The sequence below is a fragment of the Carassius gibelio genome, chromosome B12 (genome assembly GCF_023724105.1).
Source record: "Carassius gibelio isolate Cgi1373 ecotype wild population from Czech Republic chromosome B12, carGib1.2-hapl.c, whole genome shotgun sequence".
Taxonomy (NCBI): domain Eukaryota; kingdom Metazoa; phylum Chordata; class Actinopteri; order Cypriniformes; family Cyprinidae; genus Carassius; species Carassius gibelio.
The window spans coordinates 8,347,238-8,365,682 of NC_068407.1; the positions used below are offsets into that span (position 1 = coordinate 8,347,238).

An 18,445-nucleotide genomic window follows, 5' to 3' on the forward strand; every position below is an offset into this window, starting at 1 on the left:
CATGAATGGATGGATTGATACCAGTAACATTTAACAACATTGCAGTTTGGTGCAGCACTCAGAAGTGTGAAAAGAATCCATTAAGTATATTTTGATTATTCATATTATTTTAAAGGTTTGGAATAGAAAGACTTCATCTTTGGGCACACAAAACTTATAATGACAGACACAAGGTATAATTAGACATTTAAAAAGAAGGCCTTTCTGAGGTAATGCTTGAGGTAAGATACTGTATTTCAACGAGAGAGCACTAGTCATTTAGATTAACTCAAACCATGCCCTGTGACATAATTTTGATTCATAATGCAGAATTTTTCATAAAGAAATATAAATACAAAGACAACCCTGCAGACATCTCTTTCTCTCATTAATACTGTTTTATGTTATCAGTAACACTTTTATAGATCAAAGCAAAAACATTTTGACAATGGCATACTCTATGTAGTATCAAGTTAGATGTGTTAATGATGTTCCGTAAACGTCACAAGGGCGATGTGCTAATGTCATAACATGTCTGCAATGTGAAAATATACTGTATACTATATTACGTTTCAGGCATCTGTGGTGTTATGTGAAAACTAATCAAAACCTTTTATGGTTTTACTACTTAGTTTACGATGTTATGGATGGATGAATGGATAGTTAGCAAGCATAATATTAGGTCTTGTGGAGCCTGCAGATTAATGGGATCAAGGTGACAAGAGCTAGGATAGCATACTAGGAGAGATTCCATTAGGCAGCTAGTGTCTGTACTCATGTGTATTGTGAACACTGTTGGGAAATAACCTGCTGGGTTTTGCTAGTGACATAGTTCCCCAATTGTAAGCCCTCTCTGTATGCTCAGGTTAGAAATGTTTTTGTAGTTTCAGTTGGCATCCTTGACAATATGTGTATTCATGTGTGGACTGACGTGTGTACTAAGATGATTGCGTCAGCCTCTGCTCTCTGATCCTTGGCATGCGGCTGTCTGAGCTCAGGGAGAGGTGCTGACAATGGTCAAATGGCCCAGTGTACACACATCCCTCTGAGACTCCAGCACTTTCTATGAAAAGCACACTACGTCTTCCTCATTCTAAACTAACACTGTTTGTTTGCTGCTAATTATGTTTTCCCTTCCACCCTCCTCTCTGCAGCATGACATGTTGGGCTAATCTGAGTCATCTTTATTAGGCCCTAAGATATTCCTTGTTGAAGCATCTAGCATAGTCTGTAATAAACATATGTCGTGTTTAGAATGGAATACCGGTGTCCCTATAAGGCATTTTAACTACAAAAAGTCTATTCTGTTAGTTGCTACAACTTTCCATTTAAACCAGGGGCTTTCAAACTAAGGTCTAGGGACTCCTGCGCACTACAAAGTGGGATAAGTCAACCGTATGTAAAGTAATAGGTAACATTTTTGTATTATGATCCAATTCTTAAGATGAGCTAGTTGCTTATTAGCATGCCTATTTATAACATATTGTCTGTTTATTAGTACTTGTAAAGCACATATTCTGCATGACCAAATTCTACATCCCTAATGTTACCCAATACCTAAATGTAACAACTACCTTGTTTACTATTAATAAGCATCAAACTAGGAATTTATTGACGCAAAAGTTGTAGTTAATGGTCTGTTATAAGTGAGAATTGGACCTTAAAATAAAGTTAGATGCAATAAAATTGCCCTAGTAAGTAGTAACTATGTCTTATTTTCACCAAAAAAGATTGAAAGCAAAGCATCAAGCCATCTTTTTTATTCACAGCAAGTCACGGTTGCTGCATAGTCAACAGTGAATTTCCCCTTCATCATTGTATAAATCATGTCATAAAACATCTTATCTTGGGTAGAGTCCTTCACTGACTTTGCATCAGAATCTTTATTTCTTACTCCCCGTTGTCTCAGGCAAATAGAAAACAATTGACACCTGCATTCAATATCACAAAGTTCCTCTCCATGGTAACAGCTCCCTTATATCAAGAGCTCAAGAATCCCATCCATCTTTATAATTTAACCACATTGGAATGGTTTAGGCAGCATTATCTTGTTAGTGGGGAAGTGCTGGCTTGCTTAAATGTACTAGATCAGAGGCAACTTGCCCTTTCAAAGTTGTCTTCCGATTTCTGAGCCAAGTGGATTTTAAATGCAGATTCCAAAAGACAAAAAATTGCCAAATCATATTTTTTTTTAAATTTGATACAATCACACCAGTGTGATTAGATTGTTCAGCGTGGCACATCATCATCATGTGCATTCATGCTTTGGCTGGCGCTGAGCCAGAGACAGACTAATTTGTACAGCGCTGCATTATAACCAGTCACACACGATATTGATGAGCTTATGAATGCAATGGCCAATCAGAGATGCTCAGATAGGTCATCACTGAAATGCAGTGTTTTGTTCACTTGCTCACTGACTAAATGGTTGCACTTTATTTTACAGTACGTGTACTTACATGTACTTATAGTGTACTTACAGTGTATTTATCTAAGAAAGTTCTGGTAATACAGGTTAACTACATGGGATAGGGTTAGGTTTAGGAGTAGGTTCAGGGTTAGTACCTAGTTATTACACAGTTGTTGTAATTACTATAATAAGTACATAGTATGTACATGGGGAACAGGACTGTAAAATAAAGTGCTACCGACTGAATTATAAACAACAAAGTGTGAGTTTTTGAGAGTGCCTGAACTCTGGATAGACTGAAGTAAAATGTTCTTTGATAGTGTAAATGTTCTTTGCTCTCTGCAAAATGAAAATGTTAGGAACTTACAATATTGTTACTAAAATTCACATTAAATACAAAGTCAGTCGTATTAAAAATATTTTATGGTACCATATCTGGTACATAAGTAAAAAGTTGAGTTTTTATTTGTAGTTAATAGATTACTCTCCTTTGCCCATCACCCATAATAGATCAAATAACAATCTGGGGTGAAACGCATTAACTTACACGTTTGAGAATTCCTGATATACTGTAGTTAACAAATTTTGAAAATATTTAAAATAAATAGGAAAAACAATAAAATAAATAAAACGTAAGTCTATATCAGTTATACAGTGCTATTGTGGCTGCTATGTCACATGACAAGCATTAGGAGCCCCCCTCCCCCTCCACTGATGCCCACTCAAACTTCATGAGTGCATGTACTACAGTAGATGATCATATGCTATAATTTAACATTGTAATCACAAAGATTACACAGTGCTCTTTCTTAAGCTAACACTGAGGCAAGCGGATGGGGAGATTTGCACTTTTGTAGCTGGTATCTATCAGATAGCCTCTAGATGCTGTTTTTGCAAAGAGATCCCCTCAGAATGATAGGGTCGACAGAGACGCTTATGATCCCTGTTAGCGAGTTAGGCTTTATCTGAAGCAAATTGGAGTGACTGTACCCACCATGCCATTCTTGCAAGTTTACACTAGAGAAGATAAAGAGAGACAGAGTGGAAAGCCCAGCTGAGACCTGAGGTCTGAATAGACATTGTGTCTGCTCACACACAGATACATTCAGACAAAGGTCGACTCCATCCAGAACACTGTATTGGGCACAGTGCAGTACATTATGCCATTCAGAATCAAACAGAGACTTCTTGCCTTCATTCAGAGGCACAAACCTCTTCCCATTCTCGCCTCCACCACTAAAGTAGCCACAGAAAACCATCACACGCCAATCTTCATAAACCGTTCTGCTCAATTGCGGTTTATTTCAAATGAATAAGAAAGCAATGAATGTTTATGGTTTATTATAAGTAGCGGTATATTGTTTTATGGCGCGTCGAGATCACTTTTATTAGATACTTCACTGTTAAAAAATTACTGTAAATTTTACAGTAAAATACTGGCAGCAGGGTTGCCAGCCAGTTACTGTAAATTTTACAGTAGTCGTACTGTAATTTAATTTACAGATTTTTACTGTATTCTCAATTACAGTAAAATTCTGTAAATTAAATTACAGTAAGACTACTGTAAAATTTACAGTAACTGGCTGGCAACCCTGCTGCCAGTATTTTACTGTAAAATTTACAGTAATTTTTTTATATTTTGTATACTGCATTTTTACAAAAAATATACAATGTAGTATATAATGCAGTATATAATATATGGCATTTAACAATTATTTAAATAGCAAATGCACACATTCAAGTAGTTTACTGTGCAAAGCAATTCTTTGAAAAAAAGCATGTGTTTATTTGCTATATTTAAAGTATGTCAAATGATAGCATACAATATATTTTCCCTATTGCTGACTTATCTTTAATGGCATAAAGTGTTATATAATGCATAACTTAATTCACCAAAAAAATACAAAAAACAAAATTTTTAAAATCTAAAAAAAACTGGTCAAAATGTTATATATCACTTTCTAATTTACATTAAAAAAATGACATAAAAAGTATATTATTTTGAACATTTTTATTTATTTTAAAATTATTTCATTTTTTTTTAAATGGATATGAAATTTTGGCATGATTTCTTTTTTATTACTTTTTTTCATATTGGCCATCATGGACCTAGACACAAAGAAATATTCAAACTGCGTTATAACCGAAACATGACCAACATGGTCATATTAAATCAGTTCACCCAAAAGTGAAAATTCTGTCATTTCTCACCCTCATGTCATTCCACACCCTTAAGACCTTTGTTCATCTTCACAACACACATTAAGATATTTTTTATAAAACCTGATGGCCCAGTGATGCCTACATTGCTAGCAAGATCATTTCCTTTTCCAATTCCCAGAAAGGTCCTAAAAACATATTTAAAACAGTTTATGTGACTACAGTGGTTCAACCTTAGTGTAATGAAGGAATGAAAATACTTTTTGTGTGCCAAAAAACAAAATAATGACTATTCAACAATATCTCGTGATGGATGACACTGCTTCATGAAGCTTCGAAGCTTTATTAATCTTTCAGTTCAAATCAGAGCATATCAAACTGCCAAAGTCACATTATTTCAGTAAATGAGGCTTCGTTACGTCATAAGTGTTTTGAAATTTCAATGGTTCATGTGACTTCTGCAGTTTGATACAAGTTCTGAGCAAATGATTTGAAACAAAAGTTTCGTAAAGCTTCTAAGCTTCATGAAGCACTGTTTTGAGACCGCCCATCACTACACTGTTAAAAATCGCTGTAAAAAAACGGCCAAATTTCGACAGTAAAATACTGTTTTTCATTAAAACAGTGCATTCTGGGTAATATTCATCGTTTTCGAGAAGTAGCCTGCTGCTATATATCGTAAATTAACAACGTTCAAAGTCGACACTCAGCGGCTGTGTTTCAAATCACACCCTACACCCTCATTCACTATTCCACATGAGTTTACTAATATAATCCTCCTGACAGAGAGAATGAACACTAATGAGTGAATTCAGACACTGATCAACAGCTGCTGTTAATGAGTAGAATCACTGAAGAAAAAAAAACATAACAAGACAAACACATGAAATACAACTGACTTCAGCCACAGCCTTAGATGAAATCAACTAAAGATTTAAACGATCAACAAACAGCTTCACCAACTTCACACATTACTAACCAGACTGACTTTATTTCTGTCAGATCAGAGAACAGAGATCAAAAGATCTTACTGAGAATTAAAGAGATTTAGATGATAATGTTACTGTTTCGTTTAGCGTCACCATTTTGGAGATCAGTGTTTGCTTTAGTTGGGCTCCTGACCATTGACTTTTGCACTTTAAATTTTGTTTTATTGCTGTATTTGTATCTTTATGATGCATCTGTTACAGCAGTATTAATTTGATAGTCAAGTGATTATGGTTGTTTCTAACAGGCATGATCTACTAGACTGACTTAAAGTGTTACTATGATAATCAAATATTAATTTGGTGTTGAAATATTTGAGTGAATGACACTTCAATTTTGTAAGATTGAAAAGTAGTGTGATAACCAGTATTTATGGATTTAACGACTAGTTTTAGTTAAAAAGTATTTCGGGCAGCAGTCCCCACAACACTCAAAGAGAGAAATCAACAATCAGCATATGAATCTCAACAATGGTGACAATCAAAAGGTTCATGATGCAATGCATGCTGGGTACCAGCACAGGATAAAACTCATCCATGATTCCCAGCATGCATTGCGGCATGAATAAATTATGCCCCTGAATTGTTCACTTATTTTCTTGAATTCTTATGTGCTTATAATTTTGCATTTGTTTTAAGTTTTAGTAGCATGTGTTGTGATGTTCAGAACTGATCTGTTCATTTATTTTGTGGATTGTCACCATTGTTGTGATTCATACGCTGATTCTTGATATTTCTGTCTAAATTTCAGCAAAGGTTTTTTTTTATTTATTATGAGTGACATTTTCTTAACAGTCTTTCATAACTTATGGCTCAGCAGTGTTCCTTCTCATGCTGTAGTATCAATATTCAATAAGAGAAGAGATACGGGATTAGATCAGAAATAATAGTATTTGTTCTTGTCAATCTATAAACAACAATATCAGATTTTTTTTCTTCTGTGTACTTTTGTTTTGCTATAACAGGTTCCAAAGGCGCATTGTTACAGCATGAAAAAAAAAAAAAAAACCTTAGTTGTTGAAAAATCACGTTCAAGAGCCCAACTAAAGTAAACACTGATCTCCATCATGGTAGTGAAAAAAACACCTAAACCTATTTAACTCTCCATAAGTTCTTCTGTAGACATCTGACAGAAATAAAGTCAGTCTGGTTAGTAATGTGAATCTGGTGAAGCTGTTTTAGTAGTTGTTTAATCAGATCTTGAGAGATTTGATGTATTCTTTTATTCAGTTGATTTCATCTAAGGCTGTGGTTGAAGTCATTTGTAGTTCTTGTGTTTCTCTTTCCTTCAGTGATTCTGCAGGTGTTTATCACTAATGCTCAATCATCAATTAATCACCGAATTATCTCATTAACTTCACTGATTCAGTGTTACTCTAACACTCTGTAGTGTGCACACATTATAAGTGTTCATTTAAAACTGAGGATTTTCTTGTGGGGTTTAAAGGGTTAAAGATTTAAGATGAAGAAAAAACAGAATGAAACATAATTTAACAGTAATAAACTGTAATTAATTTACAGGAAACAAACTGTAGAAAAACAGTTATTTACTGGCACCCCTGCTGCCAGTAAATAACTGTTTTTCTACTGTTTCTTGCCGTAAATTATGGTTGCCAGCAAAAAAAAGTGTTTTTCTACAGTTTTTTGCCGTCAAGTCAAGGAAAAACAGTAATATACTGTAAAATGTAAACGTCAGATTTACCAAATGAAAAATAAGTTAATTTAACTAAAATATTTGTGAACATCCATAGAAAAAAAATTAGGCAAAGTCATACACTGATAATGAGAGTAAATACTGAACTTGACTGTATTAATGTGTGTTTGCACAAGAGAGATCGTTTAGTTTAATGTAGTTTTGTTGTTCACCATTGTGCTGTAGAGTAGAGCCGGTGCTTCAGTCAATGATGAGCCACAAATTCAGATTTTCTGCTGCTTTATATAAAGTCAGTAAATGTGGAGTCGCTGATACAGTGGTGATCTCTGTGTTAAGTACTTCAGCACATACATGTGTAATACAGCTGACAATGAGCCGCAGTGATTTGAGTAAAAGTCATGTATTTAGTTACTTTATTACTGCACATTAAGTGTAAGAAATATTCCTTCTCAGTGGACTCAAATGAAATAAGTTCATAGTACTAACATCGTAGGAATGTTAGTTTAAAAACTCTAACTGTTTGAAGCAGTGGGAGTGGAGTTAATTTCCATGGTAGAATTTACGGTAAAATACTGTTAAAAAATAAGAGTGGTAAATTAATGGTTAAGAGCTGTAAATTAACAGTACTTTACTGGCGCCCCTGCTGCCAGAAAATTACTGTTATTTAACGGCAAATTTTTTTACAGTGTAGATATGGTTGAATAAAATCGTTGTTTTGGGGGGTGGGGGGGGGGGGGTTGGCAAAAAAAAGTATTCTCGTCGCTTTATAATATTTAGGTTGAACAACTTTAGTCACATGAATTGTTTTAAATGTTTTAGAGGCTTTCTGGGCATTGAAAAAAGAAATGATCTTGCTAGAAATGCAAGCTTCACTGAGCCACATCTTAATGGGTGTTGTGAGGATGAACGAAGATCTTACGGGTGTGGAACGACATAAGTAATAATTGACTTAATTTTCATTTTTGGGTGAACTAATCCTTTAAAAACCACAAAGACATTTTCAGATAGCTTTCATCATTAAAGAATAGACCAATATGGCCAAACAAGTCATACAAAAAAAAGTGATGCATGACTGACCGGAAGGAGCCGCGCACTTGCAGAAGTCATACAAACTTTCCATCAAACAGATAAAAATCAACCAAATAACAATTATGCTCCAGATGAAGTTCCATCCCAGGATTCAAAGTGTGACTAGAAATATTGAAAAGAGCAAAGAGGACAATACATTAGTTATATTACAAAACATAATAATACTTTCAGAAACAAATAGAGGGAGGACAGATACAGTTAGTGACAGATACAGGGATGAGAGGTACAGTCAAAGGCAGATAGAGAACAATAAAAGGAAGACGCAATCTTGGTGTGTGTGTATCCTTACATTTCAGAAATTCCATTGGAATTTGCACAGAAGAGTGGCAACATGTGGGTTGACTGCCACACATTTTTATCTGTATCACTTGTCCTGTTTTTATTTCGATGGCACTTTTCCCTTGGCTTTGGATCCTCTCTCTGGATTTATGCCCACAAAGCACCTAAAGGGTCATAAAACAGACAATATGTAATTAAGATCGGTTTTAGGACCTCCAAGAAAGATGGAGATGTCCACTAATAATAAAAAAAAAAACATATTTAACTCAATAGCTTGCTGGTGTTAAATAGGGAGACAAATATATTCTCTTCTCGAGTTAAGACACATTGTTTTAAAGGCCTCAACAGAAATAACACTTGTAACATAACATTATTAAAAGGAATGTTCTGATATAACTTATCTATAAAATGCATGTTCTGAAGTTGTTAGAATTCAACCATTACCTTTGAATGAACTCCAAGGTACACACTGCTTCCTCCTGATACTCAAGATTAAACTAGTAATAAGCAGCAAACAGAGTGGCAAGGCCGGACAGGAAACTGGGCTGAGTGCCCTCACACACCACCTCGCCTTCAATACTCAGCATCCAGTGCCCACTTGTCAAAGTGTCTCCTATAACAATCAATATCACAATAGTAATTAATACCTATACCATTTTATTTATTATTATTATTATAATTATTATTTTGTATTTCAGATTTTTACATTTACATTATATACTATATTTAGTAGGAGTGGGATAAAAAATTGATTCTTAAATGTATCGCAATGCATAAGCAGACGATTCTTAATTGATTCACAAATGTCAAAAATAACTTTTCTAAACGTTAATTAATGTAATGTTGACGGAAAGTAAAAGGCGGATCTCTGAAACGCGGAAGTCCATGCGCGGACAGTCTGTGACATGCACTGGCGCAGAGCAAGCGTTTTGAGACCTATAACGTTACTTGAGCGTTTTCAGTCCATTTAATGGAAGTTGAGCTTCCATAGTTGTATATGGTTTGTGGTGGATCGATTATGCAGCAAAATGCCTCCTAATGTGAAACAGACTGCAAGCACTTTGTTTTTTTCTTCCTGAACCTTCGGGTTGTTCGTTTATTTGAAATGACTCGAAAAAAGATTCGTTCATTTTGCTGAACGAGACTCAAAAGTCCGATTCGTTAAAATGATCCGAACTTCCCATCACTACAACTGATGATAAGATTCAAGTCATAGACGCAACAAAACAACTCGTTTGTTTATTGGTCAGTGTCGCGCATGATCAGTTCATTTGTTCAAGTGTCACCGCACTGATAAGGTGCCTTTGTGCACCCTGTGCCAAAATACACACAAGATTTGCCTGCCGACATAAATATAGACCCATATCTATAAATAGCATATTTAATCATTTCAAGGAAAAAGTATTTGGTCGCCCTAAGGTAATAAATTAGGCTAACTATACAAAGCAGACTTTATATCAAACAGATTTGTTAAAGTTTTCACATTAACGTTACCTGAAGTTAGCAAAGGCTCAAAAAAATCTACATCTCACTGGTTACGTTAACCTCTTGGAAAAGCACCACTGAGAATTTATATGACACACACGTCCTCCGTGAGCGGCCCTGACTGACCGCGAGGAGAAACGCCTTTTATTTCGGCGCCTGTGTTAACAGATGACTGCCTGTGCAAAGTTGTTTTACATCATAAAATAATCACGACGAAGTGTGCTGATAAACACGAAGTTACCGTGAATATAAACTATAAGCACTGAAACATGTCATTCATAACGAAGTATTCCAGAGATTTTCTGCCCATGGCCGCTATAGCGCCGGGGGATGTGTGAAATCCTACCGCGACCGCGCTACTGAAACCCCGCGCAATTCTGCCTCGCGCCCCGCGGACGGATGATGCTTGAATCTGGGGTTACCAATATAATCCGCGAATGTAGATGCATTCATATACTATAAACTACCAAACAAGAAATATAAAAAAACTGAAGTCACTTACCACAGTTGTGAATCACTCCTCTTGCCTTTAACGTTAATCTCCTCGACCGTTGAAGACCTAATGATGCGGCTCTGAAAATTTGAAATTTACAGCAAAATTCTGTAAATTTGAGTCAGACCTACACGTGACCCCAGAATGCATTGCAGTTTACAGCAATATGCTGTATTATTAAAAAACAGTCCCCGGCTGTAAAATAATGCTGTAATTTTTACAGCAATTCATTACAGTGTTGTTAAAAAAAGTCAGCGTTGTTTTTCTTTGCATTTGCTTGATTGGCACTTTGATAACTTGCGTCATTAATTTCGCCATTGGAAGCCAAATGAGTTCGAAGTTGTGTCACGGGTCCTGGAGGACCATGTGCCCGCCGTTCTCACTTTGCCGCCGGCTGTCGTCGTAAAATAAACACGCAGGCGCTTCTGCAACTGTGCGCGGCCCGAAGCTAGATAGATTTGTAAGGGAGAAGACAAACACGGCATGCTGGGATATTGGTGGCAGGGAAACCAGTGGCCAAATGCTAATTGGAAACTCACCCTGAGCCGGCAGAGCGGTGATTAATGATGATTGTTTCTGTATTCAGCATACTTTCCTGATTGAGCCCCGAGTTTCACATGAGTAACTCTGCGCATTGGAGAAAAGGAGCCAGGCTGCCAGATCTGCCTATAAGTCATCAGCCACCCGCTGCTTTGCATCTGCAGTGTGAGCGTGCATGTATATTTATATCCTGCTGGAGGCTTGGGCCTGTTCCTGGCCCTAAGGGAGATGGAGGAGCCCGAGTTGGGAAGGGCTGGCCGATTAGCCTTCTCCACAGCCCGCTCTTGCTCACAGTCTGTCACCTTCCATTTTGAAACCTGGTGCCGACAGTGCAAGGGCAGGCAGAGGTGGCATGGGAAATGGATTAAGAGGCTCTCACCTTCCAACTCTGATTCTGGCAGGATTCATTTTCACTTTCATTTCTAGACTTCAACCCCCCTCCCCCCACCTCACCCCTGCTCCTCTGTCACTCCCATCCTGCCTGAGGCCTTTAACCCACCGCCGCCTTCCTGTCCAAACATCATGTCTCGACCTCAGAACACGGATCACTTAACTCGAATGGGTACTATAGGCCTTGTAAAATGGGTACAAGAGACCTCGCTGCATGTGAATAATAAAGCGATTTCCTGTCAGGCATCCTTGATCAGAGCTAAAATGGAGCATCCTTGCAGATTGGGCTTCATATGTCTATTGTGTGCACATGCATTCAGTGTTCCTATGGGTTCATTTGAACTCGCCATGAGAATTAAGTAAAAAGGAACAGCATAGAAAAGAGGTTTCTGAGAAATAGACAGAGAGATGGCAAACACAAACACATTTGAGCACTGAAGATGAGCACAATGTGGCCAGACGTTTTCTATAGCTATTTATATTCAAGCGAGTGCACCAATCAAACAAGCATGTGCAGGGAATAATACGGTGATTTAGAGGCATGCTTTGTGCTCCATTCTTCAGTCTCAGCGGGATTTTGTGCTACCTCTGAGCAGATTTAGGGAGGCCCTGACTGTGCTTTACATAGATTGCCTGATTCCCCTGTTGCCAGAAAAATGTTCCTGAAACCTGTTCTAGTACTGATTCTTTACAAGGTCTAGGCAAGGGTCGCCCCCAAAGAGAGTATCCAAAAATAAGCTTTGGGTGCTGTTACATCATAAAAGCCCTTCAATCTGTCTGAATGCAGAGATGATTCTAGACCTTATATCTTATTTTTTTTTTTTTTTTTTGGTCTTTTTTTGGTACACCCACCATTCAGTCTCAAGATAGTCCTTCAAGTGATAAATGCGTTCCCTCTGGACTTGTATCATCATTCAGCATCATTAATATTACTAAAAATGGCTATTACTATAATGACTCACTTAAAGTCAATCCATAATGTGGGTGATAAAGTTACCAAGTAGCTTTCTCTCAAACTCTAGCAATTTGAGAAATTTTGTATTTTATAACTGCGTTTAGTTGGTTTGATTGGCTGAGTCATCTGATGAGGCAAAAATAGCAGAGAGTGGTGTTTTGTTATGGAGAAGTGTGAGCGAGATGTGTAAAGAGCACTGATGCAGAAATCCACCCCTGTATGGAGTCTTTATATGTGTGTATAAGTCTCATCCACACAAACTGCCAAACCTAACACTCGCACATATTTTGTTTTCTTTCCATAAAAAAAAAGAATAATAATAATGTGTTAAGTTGTTAATAACATTGAAAAATCACGAGCTGCTGTTTTTCATTATTTTATTCTGTTAACAGGCCAGGAATTTATTGTTATTGATATTATAAATTCAAAACTAATATACATTTTATATATACCACAAAATATTATCTATCTGTCCATCTATCCATCATGATAAAAAAGACAGTATACAAACAGAATCATATATATATACATATATATATATATATATATATATATATATATATATATATATATATATATATACAGCCAATATTTATTGATTGTATTCTTATTTTCAGGAATTTTTGTTTCCCATATTTAACTCCGGCAATTTCTCTCATTTATTTTTGAATGAGTGTTCATTCTTGCTGTGTCTGTTTGAAGGTAAAGTGCAAGGGTTTCTGTGAAGGTTGTTTGTTCTTTTATTAAAGAGATCTTATATGGGTGATTATAGGTTTTTACACTAATGTGCCCTGGTGGTTCTGGAGTAGCTGACTCTGATAAAAGCTTGTTTCTCATTAACACACTGACAGACTATCTAACTGTGCAATCACATTCTCCGCAGTTTATTAAAGTGGTTAGGAAGTCACTCGTGCCCCGCGGTGACTGGTTGTAATTTTTCACCCAAAGGTCTGGCAAGAGATTCAACGAATGGGAGCTGTTCTCTCTTTCTCTCCCCTTATCTCTCCCTCTCACCCAGTCTTTGATTCCTCCCTTATCTCCACCTATTTCTGTCTTTCATCTTCCTCACACTCTCTCTTTTTCCTGTCCTCCGACTCACCCATCTTTAGTCTTCTCTACACACACAGTGAAATTCAATCTTGTTTTTTCCCTTCCTTTTTGGATTATTTTTCCTTGGAAATCCAAAATAGCAACCCTTGCAGTAAGTGCAGTTTCTCGCTCTGATACATCTCCATACCAAACAGCAACCCCAATCTGATTGGCTAAGATACCTTGTGGTTGCAGTCTAGAAGCACTTGGCTTGATTGGCGCTTAGTCAGAGGCTATAATCACAGTTTACTGCGATGTTGCAAAAGACCCAAACACACTCATATCAGGCCCCTGAATACCAGTTGTCACACAAAATACACACCAACAGCAGCATCAGATCAACAACACAGCAGACCCGCTAGATACCTAATGAATGAATGCTTGTCATGACTCTAATATTTAAAAATTCTCTATTTTTCTCTTTTTCTGAAATGTGATATACTCTTTTAAAAATAAAGGTGCTTCATGATGCCATAGAATAAACTTTTTATCTAAATGGTCCCATAAAGGACCTCTAACACCTGAAAAACTTTTTTGTTTCACAAAAGGTTATTTGTGGCGAAAGTCCTTTGGATTATATAAAAGGTAAGACAGAGAAGGTTCTTTAAAGAACCCTTTGATGGAATGGTTCTTTGTAGTACCAAAAATGGTTCTTCTATGTCATCGCTGTGAAGAACCTTTTAAGCACCTTTATTTTTAAGAGTGTATTCAATTTAATTCAAGTTTTTTTTTTGTATAGTGCTTTTTATGATACAAATCATTACAAAGAAACTTTACAGAAAATTATGTTTCTACAATATTTAGTGTAGTGTATAGTGTAAGAGTGTAGGTGCATCAAAAACATTTGACAGCTCTCTGTGATTTTTTGATCACTGGAGCTGCTAATGTCAAATGTCATGAAAAAAATCCATAAGTTGTCACCAGATAAAGTGAGTCACACTAAGGCATATGGAGACGATGGTTGAGACATGACTAGTGACTTTTCTTTGCCTGGGTAGAAATTATTTTCACCTCCTGCTGAGTCCAAGACAGAACTCAAAGAAAGGCACCTCTCGGCTCGGATAGAAATGTCATATACTCACATATGCGCAAACTGCTTCTCCTCCCCTTCAGCCTCAAATGCACACATGAACCCACACATAATATTCGACAGCTATAAAACACTTATTTTCCTTACCCGGAGGGGAGGAGATAACTATTCCTGCCAGTGATGTAATTATGGTTGGGATTATTTCAAGCGGATGATACTAGGTCACAGAAATGCTGTGAACAAGATATTTTATAAATAATAGAGCAAAAAAAAAAAAAAAAAAAATCACATTGGCAAACTGTGGTTACAAATAATCAATGCTAGGTGAGTTAATTTTGAAATAATGAAGTTTTCATAAGGTTTACTGAGGCATGGTGTTCCCTGATGGGCAGGGAGCACATAGGATGTGCAGAGAGTGAAGTAAATTGTAAATTGTTTGTCAGGTGGAAAAGGAGGCAGTGGATCATCAAAAGTGAAAATTAAAAAGAAGGCTTATATATATATATATATATATATATATATATATATATATATATATATATATATATATATATATAAATTAACAAAACTGTGAAATCTGCTGCAAAGCCAATAGAAAATTCTTAAATCAAGTCAGACTTTTGAGTCAGACTTTAGAATCTTTAAACTAGATATTTCAATTGGAACCGGTGTATTTGTGAAATCTCATAAACTTTTATTTGATTCATATACAGTAGCAATATGAGAGAACTACATTAGAAGGACTTAAAGAATGACTCAACAGTGGCACGGCAGCAGGTCGTTTCCTCTGCTGTGCACTGCGAGAGGAATTTACGAGTTGGTGAAGAGATGAGTACATACTGTATTGTCCTGAAAATCCAGTGAGGATTTGGTGTGTTCTCATACAAAGCCTCAAATCCGCACCTTTGGGATGCAAAGTAATCCAGTGTAGTAAGCAGTGTTTTTCTGTGGCTCAAGGCAGTGTGTTCCTGCTGATCTGGGACCTGTCCATAGAGCTTCCCCAGTTGGCTCTGGCAGTAGTCTCTGTATCTGTTCTTTGACAGTCTTTGATTCGGCAAACTCTAGCGACGACTCTGGTCAGCATTGCACACGTCACATACTGTCCCAAGAGTGCATTGGCCATGAACCTGTGTGCTCTGGCGCCTAAAGGTGTGTTTGACTGGGAACATGTTACAGCTGCCTGATCCGTTATGGTTCAGAGTTGGAGCACTGTGACTGGAGGCATGTCTGTGTCAGCGTGGTTGTCACTTCATTCCTGTTCTCACGTCATTGGTGCCTGTCTGTAGCAACAGTCCAAAAGCCATCTAAAATAAACACATAAATACATCAATATCAATATATCTGTCTCTCTTGTATCGTTCTATGTATCTGTTGTTCTATTTATAATCTTTCATTGTCCTATCAAATTGTATGTCAAACCTTCTATCCATCTATATATGTCTGTCTGTCTCGCTATCATTCTGTATATTTGTCATTCCATATCTTTCCATTCATCCATATGTATTTGAGTAATATTTGCATACAATAGAAAAGACTGGGACATGATCTTAAATAGGTGGAACTTTGAAACCAATGACATCATTTGAAATTAAAATCTTCACCAAACAAAGATCGCTTGGAGGGGACATAATTAAAGTCTGTCATAGCACATTTACTTAAGTATGCATAATCGTGTTTCTTGCTTAGTGCCGTTTGTAAATATTGAGATATTAAGAATACAGTTCTGAGCTAATAGTCAATTGTTTTCATTAAAGTAATCAGCCTCTTTTGAAAAGCAACAGCCGACACAGGAGCCCGAATCTCTTTGACTGTCAGTGTTAGTCAGTGCTGAGGTGTGTGCTTGTGAAGGACTCTGGTACTACCCAAGTTCTCTCTCTCTCTCTCTCTCTCTCTCTCTCTCTCTCTCTCTTGAGCCGGGTCACAAAACTGTCATGATGTGATTTACCAAAGTAGAACATCTACAGGATCAGCATCCTTTTTTGGTCATGGAAGGCCTTTCTATAACCTTCCCCTAAAATCAGAGAGAAATAGATTGATGACAATGTTGTTCAGGTCTCTAACTTTAGCCATAAGCCCAACCTTAACCCTAAAAATCTGAATAGAACATGTTGACTTTGTAAAGTCATGTTTTGCGATGTTTATCAAGGTCTATTTTACACATCTACCGAAGTAATGTATAGTAATGTATTAAATTATTATCATTATTCATTTAGGAAATATTGAATTAGATAACATATGGTTTCCATCAATTAACAGTCCTAGTTGATAGTAATGTTGTTCTGGGATTATAAATGATGGTGAATCACAAAAAAAAAAAAAAAAAGAGTTGTTCTGTCTCCTTTAGGCCAGAGGAGGCTGAGTGATGGTAGATTTGCTGCTAACACAAGCAATATACACACACATACACATGTCATATGACACAAACGACCAGCCTATCATTGTGTCTACCATTTGTTATCGACCTTCCAGACTGACGACCTCCTGGATATGATGGATAGGCTCCGGATAAAGATGTTTTCCTCAAATATTTAAGCTGAATGTGCCCATGTGTTTTTGTGTGTATCTGTGAACAGACACTTACTCTTTGTGAACACAAGAAATAGGAGATAAAAAGAGACGATGCAAAGAGGAAGATAAAAGATTAAGAGGCACCCATTTCTTATTGTCTGTAAAAAATTGTACAGGAAGCAACAATAGTTACAGCGGTTAACCAAATTCCCAGAGGATGTAATTAAAACAAGTACCACGCTACTCTTCCCATATGCCCCTAAAGGTTAGAGCAATCATAACTATGGCGATGATGATGATGATGAAGATGAAGAGGAAGATATGAATTGCCTCCCGCTCTGCATTGTGTGCGTTTAGAGTTTCCTCATTGTCAGCCACATAATGATGACTGCAACATGTAATACCCAATCAGTGGCAATAAATAACTGTAATGTGTAGCAGAAAGCATGAGATTATGTACATAAGTGTATAGACATGCATTTTTGCTTCTTTAGAGCTGTGATTAAGCGATTGCCTGTGCATTTATGCACATACGCTCTGCTCGTGTTTACAGCCGCAGTTAAGTTGCATCTCCCCCGTGAGTGCTATTACATAGAAAGCCCTCATGTACATTAGCTGTCCCTGCTGAAGATTCAATGGGGTGGCTTCTCATAACTATCCACCGTCAGAGCAAACATGGTTTCCAAACAAACACATTTGTGCTTTTTCCCTTCAGAGGCTCATTCCTGTTTTTCCCCTGTCTGCCTGTTGGGCATTTCATTCATTCGTCCTCCTGGGCCCCGGAGCCTCGTGACTGAAGATAGACTGAGGCAGAGCTTCATTTATTGCCAATGAACGAGAGGAGAGGCTCCTTCACGTCTCATTGGATCTGTTTTCACTCACTAATTTCCCGCCTCTGTTGGCTGTCCCTTACACGTCTGGGCCTTTCCGTGTCCCCTGACGCCTGTCACTCTTTCACTCTGCATTCTTAAGTAATGACATCCTCTCACATAGGTGCCCATGTATGCTTCAGAGCACACAGTTCCCATTTCAAACAATCACTGCTCATCCACATCCCATATTGCAATTTGGGTTTGCCTGCATGGGTTGTGATCTTGCCCTGGTCCAGTGGGGAAGCCTGCAACAACTCAGATAAAGTTTGTATTTGACAATCAAAATACTCAACAACCATTTGCATTTATGGCGTTATTCATAGCTCTGTTTTAATTCACCCAACAATTACAAATATCCGATGATTTACTCACCCTCAAGCCATCCGAGGTGTATATGCCTTTCTTCTTTCAGAAGAACACAATCAGAGTTATATTAAATAATATCCTGACTTCACAGTTTGGTGATGGTAGTGAATGGTGCCTGAGTTTTTGAATCTCAAAAAAGCTCATCCATCCAACATTACAG

The 18,445-nt window shown here is 37.1% G+C and overlaps 1 protein-coding gene and 1 long non-coding RNA gene across 5 annotated transcripts in view; one reads left to right on the forward strand and one right to left on the reverse strand.

Annotated features, from left to right (window-relative positions):
* nrg3b (neuregulin 3b) overlaps positions 1-18,445 on the forward strand; it is a 140,556-nt gene that overhangs the window by 44,347 nt on the left and 77,764 nt on the right. The gene's annotated exons all lie outside the window — the stretch shown is intronic.
* Positions 8,062-10,673, reverse strand: LOC127969120 (uncharacterized). Of its 2 annotated transcripts, none has more exons than XR_008156219.1 (4): positions 10,545-10,673; positions 9,002-9,170; positions 8,568-8,721; positions 8,062-8,380 (listed from the first exon to the last, which is right to left on the reverse strand). It is a non-coding gene; the product is annotated as an uncharacterized LOC127969120 (long non-coding RNA). The 2 variants fall into 2 exon arrangements; XR_008156218.1 differs by lacking the exon at positions 10,545-10,673 and adding an exon at positions 9,506-10,118.